Here is a 22,807-nt window from a genome sequence, read left to right as displayed (position 1 = left end):
GAATATGAGCTGGAGGGTGAGGAGGAGTGGGTGGCAGATGTGGATTGCCAGCACTGTGGGGTATAGAGGGCGGCTGGGATCCAGGCTCCTGACTGAGGCCAGGGTATGTAGCTGGAACCAGGGTGTCCAGAATGTGCGGAGGTTTGCAGATCAGGTCTGGAGTGCATTTCTTCACTTCCTTTAAACCAACCCAGTTCACTGCAAAATGTATCACTCTGTGTAACAGGTAAACATAAAAGAGTGTTTTAGTAATTTATTTATTTTATTTAGAGATACAATTGGAACAGGTCCTTTCCGCACAACGAGCTGCACAGCCCAGTGACCACCCCGCCTTATTTAACCCTAGTCTGATCAGAGGAAAATTTACAATGACCAACTAACCTACTAACTGAAACGTCTGTGGACTATGGGAGAAACTGGAGCATCCATCAGGTCCCAGGGAGAACAAACAAACTCCTTACAGACGGCACCGGAATTGAACTCCAAGCTGCGATGCCCTGCGCTGTAATGGCATCTCGCTCACCAGTGCGCTACCTTAGTGACCTTATGAGTGCCCAGCCATGGAACCCCTACATATGAGCAAACTATTTATAAAGATGAGTTATATTTAAAGCGGAAGTTGTCAGGTACTTTATTAGTATAGGATATCAAAGAGGATAGGGTTTTCATTTAACCCTATTGAATATTGAAATGGCTAGAAAGAGTGGATGTGGAGAGGGCTCAGTTTCAGAATAGCGGGACATCCCTTTAGAACAGAGGTGAGGAGGAATCTACTTAGCCAGAGGGAGGTGGATCTGTTGAATTGATTGTCACAGATGGCTGTGGAGGCCAAGTCATTGGGTATATTTAATGCAGAGGTTGATAGGTTCTTTGTTCGTAAGGGTATCAAAGGTTATAGGAAAGAGATAAGAGAATGGGGTTGAGAGTGATAATAAATCAGCCACAATCGAATGGCAGGGCAGGCTTGATGGGCCGAATGGCCTAATTCTGCTTCTATGTTTTATTCTGGTCCAATGCCTGGCCTGCATAAAGGAGCTGGGAAGAAGGTCGCTGTATAATTACACCTCCCCCCCCCCCCTGCCATTTTTAATCCCACATACACAGAACATACAAGAGAAGCTGCCTTCTCTAACACAAAATTCAACATTGCACTTCCGGTAATGGACCCCACTCTCCTTCACCATTCCCCACCCCCTTTTCCCTCGCTCACCTTATCTCCTTGCTTGCCCATTGCTCCTCTACCTTTTCTTTCTTCCATGGCCTTCTGTCCTCTCCTATTAGACTTCCCCTTCTCCAACTCTGTGTCTCTTCCACCATTCAACTTCTCAGCTCTTCACTTCATCCCTCCCCCTCCTGGTTTTACCTATTACCTCGTGTTTCTCTCTCCCCTCCCCCAACTTTTAAGTCTATTCCTCATCTTCTTTTCCTTCAGTGCTGCCACAGGGTTTCAGCGTGAAACATCGACTGTACTTTTTTCCATAGATACTGCCTGGCCTGCTGAGTTCCTCCAGCATTTTGCATGTGTTGACAAAATAGTGCATTTTGTTCAATAGGCACACAAGGACTGGAGGGCATTCAATGTATCTATGCACCTCGTGTTATTGATCACATAATCTGCATCCAATAATACTAATTGGTGGATAAGTATTGGATAACACCAGAGAAATAATTCTCTGATTGGTAGATAAGTTTTTGGTTAAGGCGTCAAAGGTTATGTGGAGAAGGCAGGAGAATGGGAAAGAAATTAAGTCAGCCATGATGAAATGGCAGTACAGATTCAATGGACTGAATGGCCTAATTCTTCTCCTGTGTTTTCTGGTCTAAATCTGGCAATGAGAACTATGATCCATATAATGAAAGTCGCGATGCTGCTGAGTGTCCATGGGGAGAGGAACAGAGGTAATGTTTGAAGTCGATGACTCTTCGTCGAAGCAGGTTCAAAAGCCGTCGACCTCAAACATTCATTCGGTTGCTCTCCCCACTGGCAATTCTGTAATATCAATTTAAAAAGTCTGATATGTGTGCACACACTGGTTCCTACAAGTGGCGGAACTAATTTCTTCTCTCTCGCTCCCTACTTTCACTAATTGTTCTTTTCTTACCAGCCTTGTGTGCTTTAGATATCATTTGATACAATGCTGTGGAGGTTTGGTTACCATATCAAATGATAATAGTCCATTTTTTGGTTTATGAACAGAATCCTCCTCTCTGGAAGCATCTTCCTGAATCCCAAGAGAGAGCCCAAAAGGAAGAAAATAATGCCTTTAGTAGAAGAACATAAAAAGATGGAGTATTTATTAAACAATAAGGGATTAAAAATGCACTGGTGCTGGGTGTCATTGTACATGAATGAATCAATTTGCAGGTATAGTGAGTACTCAGGAAGGCAAATTATATGCTGGCCTTTGTTAGAAGAGAAAGAGGGTATTATTGCACTGATATAGAACATTCAGCTGAATCTTGTACACAGATCTGATTACCTCAGGAGGGGTAAGCTTACGATCCAACAAAGTTTCAGCAGCTTGACCCTGGGATGGAGAGACTTTCCATGAAGGAGGAATTAGCAATATCTTCCTATACTCCCCGGGTTAGAAAAATGAGATCAAGGTTCAAAGTGAATTTATTTTTGAAGTACATATATGTCACCATATTCACTTTCAGTCCTGTATTCGTCACCCTTTGTGATTTTGTCCCACGTTACACTGCACCTCATTCCACTGACTGCAATGTTGCCCTGTCATTTGCCTGTCCTTCCTGACAGTCTCTGCTTGTATACCAGCTACCCCATCCACACAACTACCACTCGGTTTCCCATTCCCCTGCCAAATCAACAACTCTGAGGTCCATCTTCTTGCGGGCATTTACAGTCACAAAGGAATGCGATGGAATCAGTGAAGGAATGCGATGGGATCAGTGAAGGAATGCGATGGAATCAGTGAAGGAATACGATGGGATCAGTGAAGGAATACGATGGGAATCAGTGAAGGAATACGATGGGATCAGTGAAGGAATACGATGGGAATCAGTGAAGGAATGCGATGGGATCAGTGAAGGAATGCGATGGGATCAGTGAAAGAATGCTTTTCGGTTCATGGACGTTGATGTTTCCCTACCAGGCTGTGACGCAGCCAGTCAGAATAATCTCTATTGTGCGTCTTTAGAAGTTTGTCGAAGTTTTAGATGACATGCCGAATCTGCGCAAACTTCTAAGAAAGTAGGGGATCTGCCATTTCTTCTTTCTAATGGCAGTAGAGTAGAGTAGAGCTATTAGGACTTGATGTTTCAATCCCTATGGTAAGTTGGCACTCTCGATGTTGGCAGTGGGCTTGGAGTGGTGAGAAGGAGGGAGGGTAGGTACATCATCGGGGTCATCAGGTGGGCACCCTCCTTCTTTGACGTTTCGTTGATAAGCCCACAACGTCTCCAGAGGGCTCAATGGTGCTACCTGGCGTTCCAGATACACCCCCCCCCCCTCAGTTCCATACCCTCCTGTCTTCATCTTGCAGCCCAGTTGTTGTCTTTCCTTTGAATCCAAATACAATTGCTGCTTTCTTCTGCTGCATTTGACAAGGACTTGATTGCTTGTTGGAGGGAGTGACCCCTCACCCCCACCTTCTTCAATAGACTGGTCGTAGATGTCGCAATGAATCCCCTGCATCCCACTTCTACATGGAAAATCTTAGTTACATGCTGGTCCCAGAACAGACCCTCTGAAATGATAATGGCAAGGAATTTAAAGTTACTGACCCTCTCCACCTCCTGTCTCATGAGCCTCCGGTTTCCTCCTGCTGTCGTCAATAACCAACCGTTAGTTTTGCTGATTTTGAGTAAGAGGTTGTTGTTGTGGCACCATTCAACAAAATTTTAAATCTCCCTCCAGTATGCCGATTTGAAATCACCTTTGATTCGGCCAACAACAGTGGTATCATCAACAAACTTAAATATGACATTGGAGCTGTACTTAGCATCACAGTCATAAGTGTAAAGTGAGTAGAGAAGGGGACGAGACACACAGCCTTGTGGTGCTCCTGTGGTGATGGTGCCTGTGGAGGAGATGTTGTTGCCTATCTCTACCAGCTGGGGTCTGCAAGTGAGGAAATTGAGGATGCAGTTGCACAAGGAGGCGTAGGTGCTGAGGTCTTGGAGCTTCAAATTCGAATTCAAGTTTAATTATCATTCAGCCATGCATGAATACAGCCAAAGGAAACAGTGTTCCTCTGGGGCCAAGGTGCAAAATCTACACAGCACAAGGCACACAGTACATTCAATACAGTGAGCGCACAGTCAAGCAAAAGATATATATATATATATAGCCCAAGTCCCTAGGTTACATGTTCCTCAAATTGATGTTGCAGTTCCCAGCAGTCCACAGACAAACACAGGCATGCAATCCAGTCTGTTTATTCCACCATTCAAACACCGGAGGGCAGCACTGACAGGAGGGGCCAGCTTCCAACCAAGCATGAATGCCACGCTATACCACCACCGGTGTCTCATCTCCTGGACTGCAGCAGCAGGCAAGCCCGCAACTTGAGGCCTAGTGTGCTTAACCACTGGAACTGCGCGGCTCCCCTGGTGTCTCTTGTGCCACCAAACAAGGGAAACTGGCCTGCAGCATCTTACCATATCAATGTCCAACAGGGTAATCTGATTGCAAGAGAATCACCTGTGGTTAAACTGCACGCTGTCTTTGTGCACCAACTCCGATGCCTTCAGTGCCTTCCTGTAACAGGCAGCAACATGGTCTCCCCCAAGTCCAGCTCCTCCGCCAACGAGCAGCTTACTGATGCGGTTGACCTGCAGTACCTGAAGTTCTTGGAGTCCATCATTGTCTTGCAATCGTAAAGAAGACACTTAAAAAAGAAAAGTACCACCTTTGGTTGGCCCCTGAGAGGCTGCTGTGTCTGAGCATGCTGCTAGCTTACCAGAAGTTGACTAGTTTTGAGGTTATGATAGTGTTGAACGCAGAGATGTAGTCAATGAAGAGCATCCAATGATGAATGCATCTTCACTGTTCAGATGTTCCAGGGTTAAGTGGAAATCCAATAATATGGCATCTGCTATGGATCTGTTGTGACGGTAGGCAAATTGGAGCCAATCCATGTTTCTTATCAGGAGTTGATATATTTCATTGCCAACCACTCAAAGCACTTCATCACAGTGGATATAAGTGCTTCTGGATGATAGTCATCGAGGCAGCTTATCACATTCTTCCTGGGCACCGGTATGATTGAAGCTTATTGAAGCAGGTGGGTAACTTGGACTGCTGAATTGACAGGTTAAAGATGTCAGTAAACAGTCCAGCCAGTTGGATTAGCACAGGTCTTCTGTACCTGGCTATTCCCCTCCATAGATGCTGCCTGATCTGCTGAGTTCCTCCAACATTTTGCACCTGATGCTCCAGAGTTGCAGCATCTGCAGAATCTCTTGTGTCTTCTGTTTCATGTCCCCCTTGGATGTTGTGAGACTGGAGTGCACAGTAGTCTGTTTATATACAGAAAATTCCTGCTAGGTGTATTGAAATGCCTGGCCAACCAATTAATATTAATGATTTTCAAAGAGAATTTATTTTTAAAAAATTGAAGGGGTTTACAATGTCATTAACTTGAACACCGTTTGGAAAAAGGCCATTCCAACAATGCAACACTCATCTAGATTTCCTGCCGTGCTTTTGCCAAGACACAAGAGTGGGTTCACACTGCCCCCTATCAGAGGCAAGCATTCAAAGTTCAAAGTAAATTTATTATAAAAGTACGTATATGTAACCATATACTACTCTGAGCAAACAACAGGAATTTTGCAGATGCTGGAAATTCAAGCAACACACATCAAAGTTGCTGGTGAACGCAGCAGGCCAGGCAGCATCTGTAGGAAGAGGTGCGGTCGACGTTTCAGGCCGAGACCCTTCGTCAGGACTAACTGAAGGAAGAGTGAGTAAGGGATTTGAAAGTTGGAGGGGGAGGGGGAGATCCAAAATGATAGGAGAAGACAGGAGGGGGAGGGATGGAGCCAAGAGCTGGACAGGTGATTGGCAAAAGGGATACGAGAGGATCATGGGACAGGAGGTCCGGGAAGAAAGACAAGGGGTGGGGGGGGGGGGACCCAGAGGATGGGCAAGAGGTATATTCAGAGGGACAGAGGGAGAAAAAGGAGAGTGAGAGAAAGAATGTGTGCATAAAAATAAGTAACAGATGGGGTACGAGGGGGAGGTGGGGCCTTAGCAGAAGTTAGAAAAGTCAATGTTCATGTCATCAGGTTGGAGGCTACCCAGACGGAATATAAAGTGTTGTTCCTCCAACCTGAGTGTGGCTTCATCTTTACAGTAGAGGAGGCCGTGGATAGACATGTCAGAATGGGAATGGGATGTGGAATTAAAATGTGTGGCCACTGGGAGATCCTGCTTTCTCTGGCGGACAGAGCGTAGATGATCAGCAAAGCGGTCTCCCAGTCTGCGTCGGGTCTCGCCAATATATAGAAGGCCACATCGGGAGCACCGGACGCAGTATATCACCCCAGTCGACTCACAGGTGAAGTGTTGCCTCATCTGGAAGGACTGTTTGGGGCCCTGAATGGTGGTAAGGGAGGAAGTGTAAGGGCATGTGTTGCACTTGTTCCACTTACACGGATAAGTGCCAGGAGGGAGATCAGTGGGGAGGGATGGGGGGGACGAATGGACAAGGGAGTTGCGTAGGGAGCGATCCCTGCAGAATGCAGGGGGGGGGAGGGAAAGATGTGCTTAGTGGTGGGATCCCGTTGGAGGTGGCGGAAGTTACGGAGAATAATATGTTGGACCCGGAGGCTGGTGGGGTGGTAGGTGAGGACCAGGGGAACCCTATTCCTAGTGGGGTGGTGGGAGGATGGAGTGACAGCAGATGTACGTGAAATGGGGGAGATGCGTTTAAGAGCAGATTATACTATTCTGAGATTCATTTTCTTGTGGGTATTCATAGTAAAGGAACACAATAGAATCAATGAAAAACTATTCACAAAGACTGACAAACAATGTCCAAAAGAAGACAAACTGTAAATACAGACAGTCAGATAGATAGATAGAAAGGATGAATTGAGAACACGAGTTGTAAAGTCCTTGAAAGTGAGTCCATAGGTTGTGGAAGAGAGTTGAGTTAAGTGAAGTTATCCACTCTAGTTCAGGAGCCTGATGGTTAAAAGGTAATAACTGTTTGTGAACCTGGTGGTGTGGGACCTAAGGCTCCTGTACCTCCTTCCAGTGGTAGCAGTGAGAAGAGACCATGGCCTAGATAGTGGAGGTTCTTGATGATGGATGCTGCTTCCTTGTGGCAGCACTCTTTGTCAATGTGCTGAATGGTGAGGAGGTCTTTACCCTCCTACCAGCTGAGCCACAACTGCAGTGCATTGATAACTTTCCTCTCTCTTGCTTCATTCTTGGTTCCTCTGATCCTTGGCTCTTCAGTCAGCTTCTCACTTAGCAACAGCTTGGCGCTGTGTTGTGAATGTCACTAGCTCACTGAGTGCCAGATGGCTAGGGCTGATGCCAGCAGGGACAGACTGGGGTTGATTGAGAAAATATGATTCATCATTTGGTTCGATTGCATGCTGCGAGTAAGTTGTTTTCTTGTAACATTTATGTCATATGATTTCCAGCATTATTTAGGAGTTTTGTCCGAAAAACTTCCCAGGATATTATGTTTGGCTCTAATTCTCATGTACTTGCATTGATTAATTTCTATATTGAAAGGTGGAGACAGAAAGAGAGAGGAAAATGGACTGATAGATTGGACATTGGTAAATCGGTTTATCATTGTCACATGTACCGAAATACAGTGAACAGCTTTGTTTTGCATGCCAACGAAAGTTCAAGTAAATTTATTATCAAAGTACATATATGTCACCATATACAACCCTGAGGTTCATTTACTTCTGGGCATACTCAATAAATCCATAATGGAATAATAACTATAATAGAGTCAATGAAAAACTACACCAACTTGGGGCATTCAATGTCATCAGGTAGAAGGATTGATTCAATTGTGTGTAGCAGGGGATGGACTGGTGGGGCAGTGAATGTTGCTGGCTGTGACTCTTGGCAACAATGAGCTGTGTCAGTCTGCAACCAGGGAACTTCCAATAGTGGGAAGTGAGTGGGTGGAATCTGTGGATAAAGGGATTGGAGTCAGATTCATGGCATATTTTTGCCTGCACTGTACAGTTGAGTAGCCTTGGCAATGAAGTATTTCAGTGTACACGCATTGTCCAGAAGCCCTGTGGATCTCTATCCTGAAAATAAATGATGTCTTATCTTCCCAATTGCTTTTGATAGACAAGAGATTAAAAATAAGGTAGTGATAAAGCAAACAAAGGTGCTATGGAAAGATGGTGTTGGCAATATACAGTAAAGTTTTACTGAAAACTACTAAATCTGTATCAACTAGATATACTTCTGAACCATGATCACTGCAATTCACAGCCTGTAATTTCTCTTTAAGAAATGTTTATTTTAGTCGTCCACATGAGCTAGCAGTTTTACATCTCATGAAGGATTCGGTGAACTTGACTCCTGTGACTGCTGGTAAAGCTGGGACGCCGTCACTGGGTGCAGATGCTGCACTGAGACCCAAGAGCTAAAACACGATCCTGTGCTCAGCTCCATTACCCGCACCGAGTGAAGTGATGAGCTAGATTAAAGCAGAGGCTCGAGGGAAGAAAATAAACTGGTGTTCGGCGACGTCAACCGCGTTTGACCTGCTTCCCTCTCTTCTCGCTACGACCATCGGGATGGAAGTGCTGGAGTCTTGGGTCGCGTGCCACCAGGTTCGGGAGCAGTTGCTGCCCTACAGCCTTCGGGGTCCTGGGCCAGCTTCACTCACCTCAGCACTGAACTGACACTGCAGCCTGTGGACTTCTTAAAGACTCTGCACCTCATGTTCTCAGTGGTGTTTATTTACTTGTTTACCTCACAAAAGAACACTGTGAGGCAGGTCAGGATATACAACAAACTATCCAAAGCAAAGTGCAGCCATCCAAACAAATTGGACCCAGAAAGGCCTGACATCAATCAACCTGGGTAAAGCATCGACCAGGCGACTAGATCGGTCCCTGCCAAGGGGCTATACTTCATTCCAGTCCCCAGAGCTATACCTTATTCAGACTACACTGGCGGAGTAGAGCAAGCAATCTGAAAACTGCCACCAGATACTGTACAGGAGGTAAGGATAGGGCCTCAAAAGGGCCATGTTGCCAAAACCGAACGTTACAAAGGGAGAGAGACTGGCCCTCCAGGCACTACAGCGAAACCCAGACATCATGATTTTACCAGCGGACAAAGCAAATGCAACAGGCCTCATGTCCTCAGCGGAACAGCACCGGTAGTACCTGTATCAGGCTGGAAGCCTGAGAAGTTTACTTGTACATTGGATGTTTGTCCGTCTTTGTTATGTGTGGTTTTCCTTGGATTCTATTGTGTTCCTTTTTCTTATGTGGGTGCGTGTAAGGAGATGAGTCTCAGGGTTGTATGTGGTATGCATACTTTGATGATAACTTTGAGGTGTGAGGTGTTGAACTATGGTAGTAGGACTTACACAATGAATGGTAGGGCACTGAGGAGTGTAGTAGTACAAAGTGCTCTGGGAATACAAATCTATAATTCCTTGAAAGTGACACCACAGGTAGGTAAGGTCAAAAAGAGCACTCTTGATGTATTGGCCTTCATAAATCAGGGCATTAAGTACAGGAGCTTGGATGTTATTTTGATGTTTTGAGGCATAATTTGGAGTATTGCATGCAGTTCTGGCCAACTGCCTGCAGGAAAGATACCAACGAGCTTGAAAGAGTAAACACAGGATATTGTGCAGATGTTGGAAGTCCAAAGCAACACTCAGAAAATGTTGGAGGAACCCAGCAAGTCAGACAGTATCAATGGAAATATATAGAACATAGAACAGTACAGGCCCTTCGGCCCACAATGTTGTGGCGACCCTTAAACCCTGCTTCCTATATAACCCCCCACCTTAAATTCCTCCATATACCTGTCTAGTAGTCTCTTAAATTTCACTATGAATAAATTAATAAACATTTGTCATTTCAGGCTGAGGAACTTCTTCAGGACCAGAAAGGAAGGGAAAATGGCAGAATAAAAAGGTGGGGGGAGGGGAAGAAGGTTTCAAAGGTACATTTAATGTCAGAGAAATGTATACAATATACATCCTGAAATTGTTTTTCTTTGCAAACATCCACGAGAACAGAGAAGTGCCCCAAAGAATGAATGGCAGTTAAAAGTTAGAACCCCAACTCCCCCCCCACCCACGCACAAGCAGCAGCAAAGCAATGATCCCCCCCCACGCCCACCAGCAGAAAAGCATCATCGCCCTCCACCAAGTACTCAAGCATGCAGCAAGCCACAGACTTGCAGTACCCCAAAGACTATTCGTTCACTCAGTCATTCGACATACCACAGGCTCTCTCTCTCTCCCTAATAAGGGAAAAAGAAGTGTCCCCTTTTCACAGTGAGAGGGGAGACATGACAAACAACTCACTGATTTACGATGTTGAAAGTCTGTTGTGTTGCTTTTTCCATGCTCTGTGCCCAAAGAGTCATCCGCAGAAAGGCACAGCCCTCTGAACACACAACCCTCGGCAGCTAACCCACTGCTTCCAATGTTCTGTGTTCTCCCATGGCGCTTCAGTCAGGGGCAGTGGCCTAGAATCAGCCCGTCTCCAGAGGCCTGAGAATCCAGCACCCTGAAGTCACGCTGGTCTTTCAGGCTATCTCCTTGGGATATCAAAAAGTGGCCGGTCGTGAGGCCCTGAGAGGGGGTCCCACTCCTGCAAAGACCCAAAGTCAGAGTGTAACTTTAGGTCAGGGTCTTCAAGAGAACCTTGAAAAGGAAAAAAAGAGATGTCAAAGATAGAAATAGAGCTGTTTCCAAAGATGCAAGCAAATGAGTCGCCGTTTAGCGCCATCATAACCATAATAAGGTGATAGGTGAAGCCAAGTGGGTAGGAAAGGTAAAGGGTTGGCGAGGAAGAGAGAAAGGAATCTGATAGGAGGGCATAGGTGAAAGAGTAGGAAAAGAGAACTGGGGGTGGGGGTGATAAGCAGGTGAGAAGAGAGATGAGGGCAGAGTGAAGAACATGGTGGGGGGGAGTTATTGGAAGATAAAATCGATAATCATGCCATCAGTTTTGAGGCTACCCAAAAGGAATAAATATATATCATTGTTGCCGTGGGGACAATGAGTTTTTTAACGTTGAGTAGAAGGTGCCCGGAAGTGATTGCCATGGGTAGTGGTGACAAAAGACCAAGTTATCAGAAGATTGATGTTGATAAGAGAGACAAAGAGAGAAACATTCCAAATGTTAATGAGAGATGAGAGAGATTAACGAAAAGAAACACAGTTCCGAGTATTGTCAGACCGGTGGCTTTGAACCTGAATTGTTTGAAGTTTGACAGACAGGCGATACCCCAGCAGGGGGAAAAAAGGAACAGGTTCACTAAGGCAAGCGACACACTACGAGATAACGAGACCCTGGAAGTGCGGTGCCCCCCCACAAGTTGGTGGGAGTTTTGGAGGTCTGATCGCGGGACCGACCATAGACGCACAGGGTGAAAAGGTATGATCGGCAGGAACTTGGTGTGTGTGTCCGCCCTTGCCTGGGTGCCGGGTTCACTGCAGAAGAACGATCGTATCCGGAACGGAGGGGTCACAGTCGGTGACCTCAGAAGACATTACAAAGGGCTCGCCCGAAAGCTAACTGCGAGGAATATCAAAGGTCTGTTTGAATCCGATTCGAATATCATCATTTGCTCTCTCTCTCTCTCCCCAACGGCACAACAACGATTACTGCGAACTGAACTAAACTGAACTGAACTCTGCGTCACTTGAGACTGATCATTTTACCCCTAGACTGCGATAGAGCTTGATTGATCCTATTATCTTGGTTCTGTATACATGTGTGTTTTATCATTGCTAACCTGTTGCATTTATATCCTTACTATTAGAGTACTGTGTTACTTATTTCTTTAATAAAACTTTCTTAGTTCCAGTAATCCAGACTCCAACTAAGTGGTCCATTTCTGCTGGTTTGGCAACCCAGTTACGGGGTACGTAACATAAGTGGGGTTCTCGTCCGGGATTTTGAACGCTAAATTTGGGACTGGGTAAATTGATTGGGTTAAAATTCCCGAAGAAAGAAAAGGCAAACAGCAGAAATGGAGATTGAGGAATTTCTAAAGGTGCCGACCTTGGAGGCATTAGAGGATGCCAGGAAAGCGGAATTGGCAGCTGTGGCCAAACGGTTGAATCTTTTTAAGGGGAAGTCGACAATGAGGAGAGAGGAGATGCACAGAGCTATCATAGAGCATTATGTGTCTAAAGCTGTGTTTCCCCAAGGGGAGCTGGAGGTGATATCTATTGGAAAACCTGGTGGAGACACAGTACAGGTGCAGATTGAAAAATTGAGACTCGAGCACGAGTTCCGGGTAAGGCAGCTAGAACAAGAAGAGAAACAGTTAGAACGGCAAGAGAGAGAGAGGCAGTTGGAGCGAGAAGAGAGGCAGCTGCAGAAACAGAAGGAAAGGGAGTTCGAGCTGGAGAGGTTAAGGATGATGGCAGCGCAGGGGCCCATGTCGAACCAAGGTGGAGGGTTCAGGGCGACCCACGAGGTTAGGCTGGTTCCCCCATTTGACGAGACCGATGTTGATGGTACTTTCTCCATTTTGAAAAAGTTGCTGCAAGTCAGGACTGGCCGAGGGATAAGTGGGCTGTTTTGCTTCAGAGTGTACTTAAAGGAAAAGCCCGACAAGCTTACTCGGCCTTGTCCGCAGAAGATGCCCAGATGTATGAGGTGGTGAAAGAGGCCATACTCAGGATTTATGAGTTGGTCCCGGAGGCATACCGGCAGAGGTTCCGGAATGCGAGGAAGCAGTGGGGCCGCATGTATTTAGAGTTTGCCAGTAAGATGCAGACATATTGTGAGTGTTGGTGTGCCTTGAAAGGGATCAATGGGGATTATGACAGACTGCTACAGCTAATCCTGATTGAGCAGTTTAAAGGTTGTGTTCCTGAAGGTCTGAGACCCTACCTAGATGAGAAAGAGGCAGCCACGTTAGCTGCAACTGCTAAGTTAGCGGATGAGTACGCGTTGACACATAAAACGAAGATTACCCCGAGTAAAGGCTACCAGAAGGGTAGTCAAGAGGGCGGGGAGAGTCCGCCAGAAAAGTCAGAAAGTAAGCCAGGGACTAGTGAGAAGGATAAGGTAGACCGGGAGCAGTTTGGTAGGAAGTCTCCTGGGGTCGTATGCTATAATTGTGGGAAAGTCGGACTCTCTCTGTCCAGGTGCTTTGCCCCAAAGAAGGAGGCGGGGAAAGGAAAAACGGCGGTTCCGACTGGCTGTATTGAGCTGGTAAACAAACTGCTAGGGGAGAAGAGGTCTGATAAAGTTCAGGAAGGGCGCGAGATGTTTATCTTGGCCGGAATGGTGTCGGTGAAGGAGAGGTTAAACCCAGTTCCAGTACGGATCTGGAGAGACACGGGAGCTTGTCAGTCACTGATCTTAAGGAGTGTTTTAGACTTTAGTTCAGAGACCGAGACTGGGGAGGTCAGGGTCATAAAAGGCATTGGGAAAGGGACTGAAGCAGTACCTTTGCACCAGATACACCTAAAAAGCGACTTGGTCTCTGGACCGGTCACGATCGGGGTGAGGCCTAAACTATCGATGAAAGACGTGGAGGTCTTACTCGGTAATGACCTCGCCAGTGGAGAGGTGTACCCAGCAGTAAGATTGACAAGCCAGCCTGCCAGGATTGAGGCCCTGCCCATGGACTCACAGGTTTATCCCGTTCGCGCAGTGACTCGGGGCATGTCTCGAAAGGCTGCTGAAGTAAATATAGCTTTGGTTGAGACGTTTTTACCAGCCTTGTATCAGAAGGGGTTAGAAAGGGAGGAGCAGCGTAGTGAAATGAAAATTAACGTAGATTTATCATTAGCAAGGAAGGAATTTGTACAGGCACAGGAGTGAGACGAGGAGCTGATGGTTTTGACGAAGACAGTTCACTCCGAAGCAGAATTAAAAAGGGAGCCACTGGGCTATTGTGTGGAGGAGGGAGTACTAAGGAAGAAATGGAGACCAAGTACCGTGCCCGCAGATGAGAAATGGAGGGTGGTGCCAAAAATTTATGGGGATGAGATTCTTAACCTGGCCCACAAGATAACCCTCGGTGGACATTTTGGGGGGAGGAAAACAGTCGGTAGAATCATGAAAGAGTTTTACTGGCCACACAGGAGGAAGGATGTTATTGACTATTGTAGACGAGTGAGCTAACACAGTTAGAGGCTTTTGCTATGCTAACAGCTTGCCACGATAGGCGAACAGACCTAGTCGGTGTTATCACGAAAATTAATGAGGCTAGGGTGCCACCTGATAAGGGGAAAACCCATTTTGAAAATTTAAGTATGGTGCCGACCAGATGGGAGAAGTCTATTGTTTTGGCCAGCTTTGCTGATAAGGTCTCTCCCTTAATCCCCGAACAAAGCGACCCGCTAAGAGAGCTAATTAAACGGCACCCACACATATGTCCGGATGTCCCGAGGCGATGCAAAGAGCCGGGACATGGTGTTGTTGTCACATCAGGTCAGCCTAGTGAGCAACACCCCTATACGATGATTAATTCAGTGACAAAAGGGCTAAAGAACACAGAAGCATATATTGGCAATGTAACATACATCAAAGTTGCTGGTGAACGCAGCAGGCCAAGCAGCATCTATAGGAAGAGGTGCAGTCGACGTTTCAGGCCGAGACCCTTCGTCAGGACTAACTGAAGGAAGAGTGAGTAAGGGATTTGAAAGTTGGAGGGGGAGGGGGAGATCCAAAATGATAGGAGAAGACAGGAGGGGGAGGGATAGAGCCGAGAGCTGGACAGGTGATAGGCAAAAGGGGATACGAGAGAATCATGGGACAGGAGGTCCGGGAAGAAAGACGGGGGGGGGGGGTGACCTAGAGGATGGGCAAGAGGTATATTCAGAGGGACAGAGGGAGAAAAAGGAGAGTGAGAGAAAGAATGTGTGTATAAAAATAAGTAACAGATGGGGTACGAGGGGGAGGTGGGGCATTAGCGGAAGTTAGAGAAGTCGATGTTCATGCCATCAGGTTGGAGGCTACCCAAACGGAATATAAGGTGTTGTTCCTCCAACCTGAGTGTGGCTTCATCTTTACAGTAGAGGAGGCCGTGGATAGACATGTCAGAAGCCAGCCTGACAGTGAACCTCGCAAAAAGTGTATTCGGTCACGTGAAGGTCACTTATATGGGATTTGTGGTAGGACAGGGGCAGCTGGCTCCAATGCAAGCTAAGGTGCAGGCTATCTCTGTCCCCACCCCAACAGACAAGAGAGCCCTGAGAAGGTTCTTGGAGATGATGGGGTACTATCGGAAGTTTTGCAAAAAAAAACTTTGCGGATATTACCCACCCTCTTACTAAGCCCTTGCCAAAGAATACTAAGTTGGTGTGGGACGACCCTTGTTATCTGTGTCCGGGACGAAAACCACTGAGAAGTTACACTGATCACAACTCATTAGTGTTTTTGGCCACTATGAAGTTTGCTAAATTGGAGCCTGGTCCTGGTACATTATTAAAATAACACATATAAAAGGAACGGAAACTGTGATTGCTGACTGCCTGTCAAGGTGTTGACAACTTAAAGTTCTCCGTATTAGCCAAATAGCTGATGACCATGTATATTTGTGTGTATGTAATAGTGTATTCATGCCTATAATTTTTACCCCGGTAAAAATCCTTTGAAGGATAGGGGTGTGACAATAGACCAAGTTATCAGAAGATTGATGCTGATAAGAGAGACAAAGAGAGAAACATTCCAAATGTTAATGAGAGACGAGAGAGATTAACGAAGGAGACACAGTTCCGAGTATTGTCAGACCGGTGGCTTTGAACCTGAACTGTTTGAAGTTTGATGGACAGGCGATACCCCAGCAGGGAGATAAAAGGATCAGGTTCGCTAAGGCAAGCGACACACCACGACACCACGAAATAACGAGACCCTGGAAATGCGGTGTGCCCCCACAAGTTGATGGGAGTTTTGGAGGTCTGGTCGCGGGACCGACCATAGACGCACAGCGTGAAAAGGTATGATTGGCAGGAACCTGGTGTGTGTGTCCGCCCTTGCCTGGGTGCCGGGTTCACCGCAGAAGAACGATCGTATCTGGAACGGAGGGGTCACAGTCGGTGACCTCAGAAGACATTACAAAGGGCTAACTGCGAGGAATATCAAAGGTCTGTTTGAATCCGATTTGAATATCATCATTTGCTTGCTCTCTCTCTCTCTCTCTCTCTCTCTCTCTCTCTCTCTCTCTCTGCCCCCCCCCCAACGGCACAACAGCGATTACTGCGAACTGCACTAAACTGAACTGAACTCTGCGTCACTTGAGACTGATCATTTTACCCCTAGACTGCGATAGAGCTTGATTGATCCTATTATCCTGGTTCTGTGTACATTTGTGTTTTATCATTGCTAACCTGTTGCATTTATATCCTTACTATTAGAGTACTGTGTTACTTATTTCTTTAATAAAACTTTCTTAGTTCCAGTAATCCAGACTCCAACTAAGTGATCCATTTCTGCTGGTTTGGCAACCCAGTTACGGGGTACGTAACAGCAAGGAAGAGAGAAAGGAATCTGATAGGAGAACAGAGTGGACCATAGGCGAAGGAGAAGAGAACTGGGGGTGGGGGTGATAAGCAGGTGAGAAGAGGGATGAGGGCAGAGTGGAGAATATGATGGGGGGGAGTTATCGGAAGATAAAATCGATAATCATGCCATCAGTTTGGAGGCTACCCAAAAGGAATAAATTTATATCATTGTTGCTGTGGTGACTTGAGTTTTTTTACGCTGAGTGGAAGGTGCCCGGAAGTGATTGCCATGGGTAGTGGTGGAAGCAGATACGAAAGTGGCATTGAAGAGGCATTTAGACAGATACATGATTGCAGGGAATGGAGGCATTGCAGATCATCTGCAGGCAGCAGAGATTTAGGTTCAATCAGTATTGTGTTTGACACAGCTATTGAATGGTGTGTTCGTGCTGTACTGTTCTACGCTCAGTGGCTACTTTATTGGGTTCTTCCTGTACCTATTTAAGTGGCCACTGAGCGCATCTACATGGCCTTCTGCTGTTGTAGCCCATCCACTGCAAGATTCGATGTTTTGTGCATTCAGCGATGTTCTTCTGCACGCACTTGTAGGGTGTGGTCACTGTCTCCACCCTGTCAGCTTAAAACAGTGTGGCCATTCTCCTCTGTCCTCTCTTATTAAGAAGATGTTTCAGCCCACAGAACTGCATGCTGTTTGTTTTCCGCACCACTCTCTGTAAGTTCGAGAGAGTGTTGTTTGTGAAAATCCCAGGAGCTCAGCAATTTCTGAGATACTCAAACCACCCTGTTTGGCACCAACAATCTTTCCATGGTCAAAGTCACTTAGATCGCATTTCTTCCCCATTCTGATGTTTGGTCTGCACAGCTGAAACCTTTGACTGGGTCTGGGTGCTTTGCAGGACTGGGGTTTCAATCAGAATAGCTAACATTGCCCCTTGATTCCATAATCTGCTTTTCTTTTCTCGTTGTATTTTTGCTATTTATTCTCAACCCAAATCACAAACACAGTTGACAGAGTCATTGCCATTGTGGTTTGTCCCGTTGGCTGTGCTGAAGGAGAGCTAGATTTTTTACAATAGTCGCCACATTTAAAAACCACAGACCACTGGCTGTGAATTGTGTTGGAAGAGAATCTAAATCCGAATCAGAACTAGATTTAATCCCGCTGGCATATGTTGTGAATTTGTTGTTTTGCAACAGCAGTACATTGCAGTACAGAATAAAAGAGCTATATATTGCAATAAGAAATACAGAATATTTAAACATTAGGTTAAAGAAGTAGTGTAAAAAGTGAGCAAAAAATAGTGAAGTAGTGTTCGTTGATAGTGGAGTGGAGTGGGAGAAGCTGTTCCTAATATATTGAGTGTGTGTCTTCAGGCTCTTGTACCTCCCCTTTGATGGTAGCAATGAGAATATTGAGCAATGAGGGCATATTCTGGGGATGGGGGTCCTTAACGATGCTTTGAGAGCTTGAAATTGTTATTGGCACAATATAAGTTTGTCTTATCTTTTAAAAACAACTTGCCATCTCTTCATTGCATAACTTCTTCCATGGAACTACAGAGTCACACAACACCGAAATAGGCTCTTTGGTCCACTATGTCTACATCTAACCTAAGTCCTTGTCAAGATCACCCCTTAGTCTCTTACTGTGCAAGGAATAAAGTCCTATCCTGCTCAACGTCTCACTATAACTCAGTACCTCGAGTTCTGGCAACATCCTCAGAAATCTTTTCTGCAATCTTCCCAACTTCACGGCATCTTTCCTGAAGCTGGGTGACCAAAACTGAACAGAGTATTCGAAATGCAACCTCACTGCCTTGTGTAACAGCAACATAATGTCCCCACATCTAAATGCCCTGACTGAGGAACGCCTTTTGTAACGTTGCTCATATTGCATTTTCCGAACTACAGTCCAAGGCATGCACTTTATTAGGTACACCTGTACACCTGCTCCCCAATCATATGGCAGCAACCCAGTGCATTAAAGTATCCAGATGTGGTCAAAAGTTCCAGGTGCTGATCTGGAATTTTCAAACACAACACTACCTAGAGTTTACAGAAAATCGTGCAACAAACAAACAAAAACGTATAATGAACGACATGAGAGAGGTTAGAGGAGAATTACAAGAATGGTTCAAGCTGACGAGAAGGTGACAGTAACTCAAATAAGGACAAGTTTCAACCATGGTGTGCAAAAGAGCATCTCTGAACGCGCAACACATTGAACTTTGAAGTGGATGGGCTACAGCAGCAGAAGACCACAAACATACACTCAATGGCCCCTTCATTAGGTACAGGAGATACTTAATAAAGTGGCCACTGAATGTGTCTTCCCATTTGTGGGGTATCCATATCTCCAACTGGTTGGACCGTGTTGCAGAATCTAATGAAGCATGGTGATTCCCAAAATACGGAATGTGTTGTTGATGTTTCCCAAGCCTCAGCCAGTTATATCAGAGTCAGGGAGAGAGAGTGGCTCCAAGTTCACTCAACTTGCTTCAGCCTGGCTGTGCTGAAATGGTACAGACTTCCATTGAGAGTCCTGGCATTACAATGGAGCCCTTCTCTGGACCTCGAGGTGTCACTGGGTCAGAAGCTACTCTGTATCCAAGTTATGCTCTCTGGCAGTCCAAAAAAGGAAAAGAGCAATGAGTTCATGTTCCATTTCCCATTGAAATGGCTACATTCTTGACACTGTACCAAAGACTAATTGAAAACTCTCATTCAGAGGGTGCCTTGCTCCCAATTATTACTTCATGTTATGAGAATGACTTCAAATTGGAGTCAAACTTTTACAGAAGGGAAAATTGTGCTGGAGTTGTCAGTTTCATTCAGCCTTAATATCTAACTGAAATGGAGTCTTTTAGATGAGTTAACGTCGAGTTATTCATTCAATCGAGACACCAGAGTACATCTAATTTGGCGCTGGGTCAGATTTGGGCCACTATGTCCAACCCACAGAGACTTTGTTGAGAAGACATGGACGGGGGAGTTTCTCGGTGATCGACAAGCCTCTGAATTTCTAGTCTATAAGGAATAATAAATCAGTCATGATGGAAAGGCAGATCAGAATTGATGGGCTTTTTTTTTTGTGTGCCACACTCTGCCAGAGCCTCGGCGACCACTTTTTCAAGTGGTTGTCTTGGAGGAAAGATTCTGTGAGTGGTCCCCCACGTCCTTCTCACAGCGCAGTTTTTTTTTTTTACGAGGCCGAGTTGCAAGCTCGACACTCAACCCGACACGGATGGAAAGCGTGCCCGGGAACGGCCCGACTGGATTTGAGCTCGGGAACCTTCGCTCCGGAGTCTGGCACTGATGTCACTGCGCCACCGGCCGGCATTGATGGGCTAAATGGCCTAATTCTACTCCTATGTCACATGGCCCTTCTGATGGAAGCCACTTTCTTGAAGTACCCCTCTAGCTGCTTTGGAGGATGTTGGGGGGTGCAGAGCAACCTACCAGGGTGAAGCCATTATAACCAAGTCTCTGGCTCTGTGGTTCAGAAGGGAGGGAATGCAGTAGCAATTTGGCAGATGTTGTTTGGCTAAGGAACTAGAGCAGGATTCAGGGTTTCAGATTTCCGGATCATTGCCATCTCTGCTGTGGAAGGTATGATCTGTTAAGAGATCAGCTCACACCTAAACTTGAGGAGAACCAATACCCTTGCTAGAGCTGTTGGGGAGGATTAAAACCTAATTTGGCAGAGGATAGGAACAGGAGTGATAAAGCTGAGAATGGGACATTTGGTATACAAGTCAATGCATTGAGTAGTGAAACGGTGAGGAAGGACAGACAGATGACAGGGCAAAATTGCAGTTAGTGAGTTGAATTGAAGGACAAAATCAAAATGAGTAATGAATTTAGGACTAAAGGTGTTATATTTGAATGCATGCAGTGTTTGGAGTAAGGTAAATGATCTTGTAGCGTAGTAAGAGATTGGCAGTATGATATTGTGGCCATCTCTGAGTTGTGGCAGACAAAAGATCATAATTGGGAGCTTAAAATCTGAGAATACACATTGTATCAAAAGGACAAGCAGGTAGGCAGGTGGGGTGGGGTGGCTGTGGTTGGTAAAAAAATGAAATGAAATTTCTCAGAAAGAGGTGACATAGGATCAGAAGATGCAGTATCATTGTGGGTAGAGATAAGAAACATCAAGAGTAAAAGGATTCTGATAGGAATTATGTACAGGCCTCTGAACAGTATCAGGATGTGGGCTACAAATTACAATGGGAGATAGAAAAGGCATTTAAAAAGGGTAATGTTACAATAGTCATGGAGGATTTCAATATACACAGAGATTAAGAAAATCAGTTTGGTGCTGGATCCCAAGATTGGGATTTTGTAGAATGGCTACTAGATGGCTTTCTAGAGTAGTTCATGGTTGAGCACAAAAGGGAAAATACAATTCCGGGTGTTATGTAATGAACCAGCTTAACTTAAGGTAAAAGAAGCCTTAGGAGGCAGTATTCATAATATGATCAAATTCACCATGTAGTTTGAGAGGTAGAAGATAAAAGTCAGATGTATCAGTATTGCAGTGGAGTAAAGGGAATTACAGAGGCATGAGAGAGGAGCTGGCCAAAGTTGATTGGTAGGGAGCACTAGCAGGGTTGACTGCAAAACAACAATGGCTGGAATTTCTGGAGGTAATTCAGAAAGCAGGGGATAGATACATCCCAAAGATCAAGAAGAATTCTAAAGGGAGGATGAGGCAATTGTGGCTGTCAAAGAGCATAAAAGCAAATGGGAGGGGAGGGCATAGCATAAGGAATATTAGAGGGAAGTCAGATTGGGAAGCTTTTAAAAAGTAGCAGAAGGCAAGTAAAGAAGCCATAAGGAGTGAAAAGATTAAATATGAAGGTGATCTAACCAATAATATAAAAGAGGATACCAAAAGTTTTTTTCAGATATATAAAAAAAGTAAAAGAGAGGCAAGAGTGAAATATCAGACTACTGGAAAATGATGATGGAGAACTGGTAATGAGGTTGGGGGGGGGGGGAGACAAAGGAATGGCGGACACAATAAGTATTTTGCATCAGGCTTCACTATGGAAGACACTAGCGGTATGCCAGAAATTCAAGAGTGTCAGGGGACAGAAGTGAGTGCAGCTGCTGCTACTAAGGAGAAGGTGCTTGTGAAGCTGAATGATCTGAAGGTAGATAAGTCTCCTGGTCCAGGTGGACTACACCCCAGGGTTCTGAAAAAGGTAACTGAAGAGATTGTGGAGGAATTACCCATGATCTTTCAGAAATCATGAGGTTCCGGAATGGTTCTAGAGGACTGGAAAATTGCAAATGTCATTCCACTCTTTAAGAAGGGAGGGAGGCAGAAGAATGGAAATTATGTGCTATTTAGCCTGATTTCATTGGTTGGTAAGATGCTGGAATCTATTATTACAGATGAGGATTCAGGGTACCTGGAGGCAGATGGAATTCTTTGAAGAAATAACAGGCAGGATAGATAAAGGAGTGTCAGTGCATGTTCCTAACTTGGATTTTCAGAAAGTGACAAGGTGCCGTACATGAGGCTGTTTAATAAGGTAAGAGCCCATGGTATTACAGGAAAGATACTGACCTGAATGGAAGGTTGTCTAACTGACAGGAGGCAAACAACGGGTTTAAAGGAGTCTTTCTGGTTGGCTGCCAGTGACTAGTGATGTTCTGCTGGGGTCGGTGTTGGGACTGTTTCTTTTCTGAAAGGCTGAGGTAGAGTGAATGGGGAGGGGATGTTTCCTATAGTGGAGGAGTCTAGGACCAGAAGGCACAGTCTCAGAATAGAGGATGCCTGTTTAACAGTGCTAAGAAGGAACTTCTTTAGCAAGAGGATGGTGAATCTGTGGAATTCATTGCCATGGACAGCTGTGGAGGCCAATTCATTGGATATATTTAAAATGGAGGGTGATAAGTTCTTGATTAGTCAGGGCATCAAGGTTTATGGGGAAAAGGCAGGAGAATGGAGTTGAGAGGATAATAAATCACTCATGATGGAATGGCGGAGCAGATTCTATGGAATGAATGGCCTAATTCTACTCCTATGTCCTATGGTCTTACTGCGCTGAATCTCTGAATGAATAAAAATAAAATATCCCAGGAATAAATTCTTGAAAGAAAGTTCTGTTACCAATTAATTATCGGGCATGTACGTCACAGTAACAAGACTG

At 45.4% G+C, this 22,807-nt stretch overlaps 1 protein-coding gene across 1 annotated transcript in view; it reads left to right on the top strand.

Annotated features, from left to right (window-relative positions):
* Positions 1–22,807, top strand: part of LOC134345131 (rho guanine nucleotide exchange factor 26-like) — a 235,424-nt gene that overhangs the window by 174,495 nt on the left and 38,122 nt on the right. The window lies entirely within an intron of this gene.

Source organism: Mobula hypostoma, chromosome 4 (genome assembly GCF_963921235.1).
Source record: "Mobula hypostoma chromosome 4, sMobHyp1.1, whole genome shotgun sequence".
NCBI classification, from domain to species: domain Eukaryota; kingdom Metazoa; phylum Chordata; class Chondrichthyes; order Myliobatiformes; family Myliobatidae; genus Mobula; species Mobula hypostoma.
The sequence above is the reverse complement of the archived record's forward strand: the minus strand, read 5'-3'. Positions and strand labels throughout refer to the sequence as shown.